At 43.9% G+C, this 5,057-nt stretch overlaps 1 long non-coding RNA gene across 1 annotated transcript; it reads right to left on the bottom strand.

Annotated features, from left to right (window-relative positions):
* Nucleotides 1-477: 477 nt before the first annotated feature.
* LOC123116200 (uncharacterized) lies at nucleotides 478-3,818 on the bottom strand. The gene is made up of 3 exons (XR_006456980.1): nucleotides 3,192-3,818; nucleotides 3,003-3,073; nucleotides 478-2,134 (listed from the first exon to the last, which is right to left on the bottom strand). It is a non-coding gene; the product is annotated as an uncharacterized lncRNA (long non-coding RNA).
* Between the last annotated feature and the right edge of the window lie 1,239 nt (nucleotides 3,819-5,057).

Below are 5,057 nucleotides of genomic sequence, written 5' to 3'. Positions count from 1 at the left end.
ACCTCTTTCATGTTTATGCCCGGCTGGCTAAAAGCACGCAAAGGCCATCTGTCAAATGGTGTCACTAATTTGTGGACGGGTGCACCAACTGTTTAGTTATTTTCTAAAAGAAAAGCTAAGTGAACCCTTTCAAGGTCGGTGCATTCATACTTGCGTTCGCACGCTTACCTCACGCCGGGTTGTGCCGTTTTGGCCAATGAGGCGGACAAGTAGGCCCAACCACTATTCTTTCTCCCTTGTTCTTATCTCTCAACATAGTTATCTCTTTTTTGTAGAGAAAAATACTCACAACAGCCAGAAATATAACACTGAAACAATTAACTAAGGACATTGTTGTTGTTGATGTTTTTTTTCTCAAAACTATCAAAGGTTTTTCTTTTGTTAAATATCAAAGGTTATATCTAAGCAGTACACACCCTTATAAAAATATAAAAAATACATGCAAATCTTTAAGGGCGTAGAAAACTTTTTCCTTCCGCGCGAGTAAAACTCATTGCCATTTATGGCCTTCGTTCTCAGCTGTTTTAGTGTCTTGCGCTACTCGCTTGCCATAATCCTCTAGAGACCCCATGTTGCGGTGTCATTCTCTAGATAAAGACTTAATCTGGTTGTTGCCGCTTGCTGTTGTTGGCAGCTACGCATGTGCTCGATCCCAGTCTCTGCCACGCTCTGAACAGACTTATGATCAGATGACTGGACGAAGTCCTCCATCATGGTGTGTGACTACCACTGCCTTCGAGAATCACGTGTGTTCACCGGTGGCTGTGAAGCGGATCTGTTAGCCAGTTCTTTTCCGTCTTGGATGGTTGAACCTGTAGGGTTTTTGTTTCCACTGTATTACGTATCACTGGTAATGTGGTGAATTATTGTGCTTCTACATTGGCATTTATCATTGACACAACTTGACCCAAGCGCACCTAAAATCGCATGTGGTGGGTGCGGCTATACGACGGAGCACGCCATTCCATCTAGTATATTGTATCAACATCCGGAAATTAGAAATACAGACAATGCATAGTGCCTAAATTTGATATACAAATATAATTTGGAATATTACTCTCCATGAATCAGTATGGCTCTTAAAAAAAGGTAAAATCGGTATGCCTCTTAGTATCATGCCATCTTTCGCTTCTGTTGCATCAGTTATATATTCTCTTATCAAAATGCACACTTTTCCAATATATAATTCCACAAACAAATATAATCTCCCGCAAGTGAATTTTTGTACATGAATGAAGTGTTCAGGCTGGCTTCAGCCCATTGTCTTTTTTATCAAATATATACCATTGTTCTAAATTCGCAAGTCATATTATTACAATATAATCCAATAGAAGCTTGAATCCCCTTGTTGGACAATGAATAATTTAAAAGATAACAAGACCAAAGTAGGGCTAGTCACATTTGTAAGGATTATACCTTGCATCCACACTGGAATCAGATTTGCTGGTTTTTAAGTGCAGCCTTGTTGCCCTTCTCATTGTTATGCGGAATCGAAAGAAGCTCCACTGTCGTTTTTGAACACACAAATAGTCCAGTTCTAATATCCTCTCAACAAAACCAAAATAGAAAGCTGGGAGGATAACATAGCGTCCTCATAGTTTGCCATTTATTGCTAAGTTGCAGGCCAATAGCCCAATACTGACATAGAAGTTAATTAGTGGAGTTAAATTATAGTGCTAGCGATCAGTGGCCGCTATTTGTGAATAGAAGATTATGTACAAATAAATCTCAGATAGATCAGACATAACGGCATACATATTTAGAAAAAACAACCAAACATCAAGATATAATATATAAAAGTACAGTGGAAGCACCATGAAGAGTAGCATCATTAGCACGACACCCAAACACTGAATAGCAACATATCTATCATTATCTATTTACCTTCCCAACCAACTAAGCTGAACTTGAATATATTCATTTGCAGTGCAGAATGATTGCCAAGCAAGAGAAAAAAATTCAGAGTTTCAGGTTCAGATCCTTTGAGTACCTTCAGTCAACCTTCTTAAGCTTTGTAGCCACAAAAGCTGATTTTGAAAGAAAACCTTTATCGCATCAAACTTGATTTTCTTTAACGTGCGATGAAGAACACTTGTCAATGTCCTGCATAACCTATGCCAGGTCCCCCAAGACCCTAAATAGGCATTAGGTCGAACACATGATCAGTAGCACAGAGAAAACGTAGAACCTCCATAAGGAAAAAACATCAATTGGGTGTAATTCAGCATCACAGAATCTCACCATCTTAGGAGAAAAGATAAAATCTGAGAAATGGAATTTAATATCGGAATCTATCTTAGATGTTGGAAGTCAAAATTAATAGCACTAACATGGATGATTAATCCTCCATCACCTCAGCGAGGCCAGAAGAGGTCACCGGGTTAGAAAAGCAGGGGGCTTCATCGTTGTTTTGTCTCTAAGCAACAAAAAAGGGCGACAACAAAGTTGGTATAGATACATTTATCTAGTTTGGCACTTAGAAGTAGTGTTTACAATAGTACGACAATGTGAACTGCAGATTCATGGTCTGATAATCTTATGGTGCCGAAGACAAATGTAGAGTTGTTCCGCAATTCATAACCAACACGGCTAAGTAAGAACAAACACCCATTTTAATTACATCGATACAAAGGATCCATTAGTGATTCCAAATAGGCTGCCAAGCAGAATACCACCCCCACCGCAGAGCACACAAACAATGAAGGAAGATGCTTACATGTCATTCCAATATTCAGATAAACTAATTGAAAAGCAATAAAGGAGTATCATACCTGCCAACCAGTGGCACATATCATAACAAAAAGAGGGCATGGTGTTGCGTATACCGTGAAACCACAATGAAAGCTATGGCATACTGCATTATAAAATAGGGAGTATTATACAGGCAATACTCAATGTCTTCTGATCTAACATTGATCTATACCCTCCTAATTATGATCATTTATCCACAGTACCTCCAAAAGAGCAACAAGAAGAAGTAGTGATCATGGTAAAGAATTTACCAGCATCAAAAGCTTGTGCTCCCCACTATAATTAGCTTCTGATCTAGCATTGATCTATACCCTTCTACGAACTGTAAAGCCATGATCTATTAATTAGCTAATTCTATAATGGTCCGTAACAATATGTAAAAAGATGCCTACTATTGCCAAGAAACATAGCTATGAGGAAATGCATAAATGAATGTTTACCTTTATGGTTCCAGTGATGTGCAGGAACGCTGCCTCCTCCTTTGCTTGAAACTTCTTGGGCCTTGCAATCTGTCGCAGGTAAAACACAGTCTTCCTCCGCCGTCGGCGACAAATACGATGAGCCATGCCACCATGCCTCCCTCTTTTATTTTCTCTCCTCCTTTCTCTAACCACCGGTGCAGCCGTACATAAGACATCACGCCACCACCGAAGTCGCCTGCAACCACCGCTGCCCCAGATACGGTCGCCTCCGCCTCTTCCCAGTACCGACAGAAGCGCCGGCGTCCTCCCCGAGCTCCTGCATGTCACCTCGCTCCACCGCAAGCCGTAGCCGCCGTCGCCTTCCACGGATCCGGCGAGATCCACCGCCGACACCTAGATCCCGCATCCCCGACTGCCTCGAGCCATGTCACCCGCACTCCCGCACGGCCCAGCAGTCGCGGACTCCATGCTTAAGGAGGGGTTGGTGTGCGTTAGGCGGTGGCTAAGTGGAGGAGCGTAGGGCGGCAGGCCGCTCCCAAGGACGGCAGCTGGGTGCCTGATCGTAGCGCCTGCATTTTTTAGATGATCCACGATGAGGCTTCCTGTGTGTTTAGAAGCGGCGGGAGGCAGGATATGACGCATAGAAGGAACTATTTTGCGTGATTCTAGGATTGGAATAATTGCCTTCCGTAATTGTAGGGGACGCGGGATTGCAGCCGGCGCAGCCTCTTCGGTGGAGTTTGGTCGGTCATTGACAATTACTAAGTGCACAACATAGAAGTATTAGATTAATGATGACGGTTAGATTTAGACTTGTGGTCCTAATCGTGTGGTGCTAATCGGTTCGTGCGGCGTTGTGGGACTAATTACGGGGTGCACGTAAGAAAGTTCTTGTTTGATTGTTTAATAGTAGTGTAGATGTAGATTTAACATGACATAGTATTAATTTATTTTTTAATTTGTTTTAGTATGGCTATTAATTTTTGATTAAGAATATTTCGTTCCCAGTAAAAATTTCCACATATTTAGTTAATTTTTTGACCCTGGTACTGACCAGAAAATGACCGGCAATTCTAAGAATGGAAAACGGGCTAGATAAATTCCATATGAATTATAAAATGAGTAAAAATTATAAAAATAATAGCAAATGGGCTGTACACGCCACAGATTTCGAGGCTGACTTGTTTACGCAACGCTTTGTCAGTGAACACACGATTCTAGCCGCCGTGCTTCTTCAGTCTCTGATCTTCCTGCTCCAGCCGCCTAAACTAGCGCCGGCGGGACTGCCTGCTCCCTCCTCTTGTGGCCCGCTGTGATGCCGCGCAGGCTTCCCCGGCCCACCCTACTCCCTCTGCTGGCCTGGCCGCACGCAATCAACTGCCTCCTTATTACGTGAAAAAAAATGATTCCTTTCGCTAACATCTGGGGCGCACCGGTTGGGAGGCTGACCTGTGGGCCTACTACGTTGACGCGTATACAGGGCTTGTCAACTTAGTCAACAAACGATTCTACCAGCAGTAACCGTTGGATTTGAATTGAACGGTCCTGTTGCTTCTTCAATCGCTAATCTTCTTGCACCAGCCGCCCAAACCAGCGCCGGGAAGACCGCCTGCTCCTGCCTCCAGTGGCCGGCTATGCTGCCGTTGAGGCCTCATCGCCCCCTACTACTCCCACCGCTAGCCAGGCCCTACAGCGACGGCAGCCTCACACCGCAGCCGAACCAGTGAACCCTGGTACTCCTCTCCACGCGGGCATCCACTACCGCGTCTTCCCCGGCTCCACGTCGTCCCCTTCCTAGGCCTCGCCATCGTCCACCGCCTTGGTGCTCTCGGTGTGGCATGGTCAATATGGTCAACGACATTCCATCGGGAGAGTACTGTACGT

The sequence above is a fragment of the Triticum aestivum genome, chromosome 5B (genome assembly GCF_018294505.1).
Source record: "Triticum aestivum cultivar Chinese Spring chromosome 5B, IWGSC CS RefSeq v2.1, whole genome shotgun sequence".
Classification (NCBI taxonomy): Eukaryota; Viridiplantae; Streptophyta; class Magnoliopsida; order Poales; family Poaceae; genus Triticum; species Triticum aestivum.
Note: the sequence above shows the minus strand (reverse complement) of the source record. Positions and strands in the feature narration are given on the sequence as shown.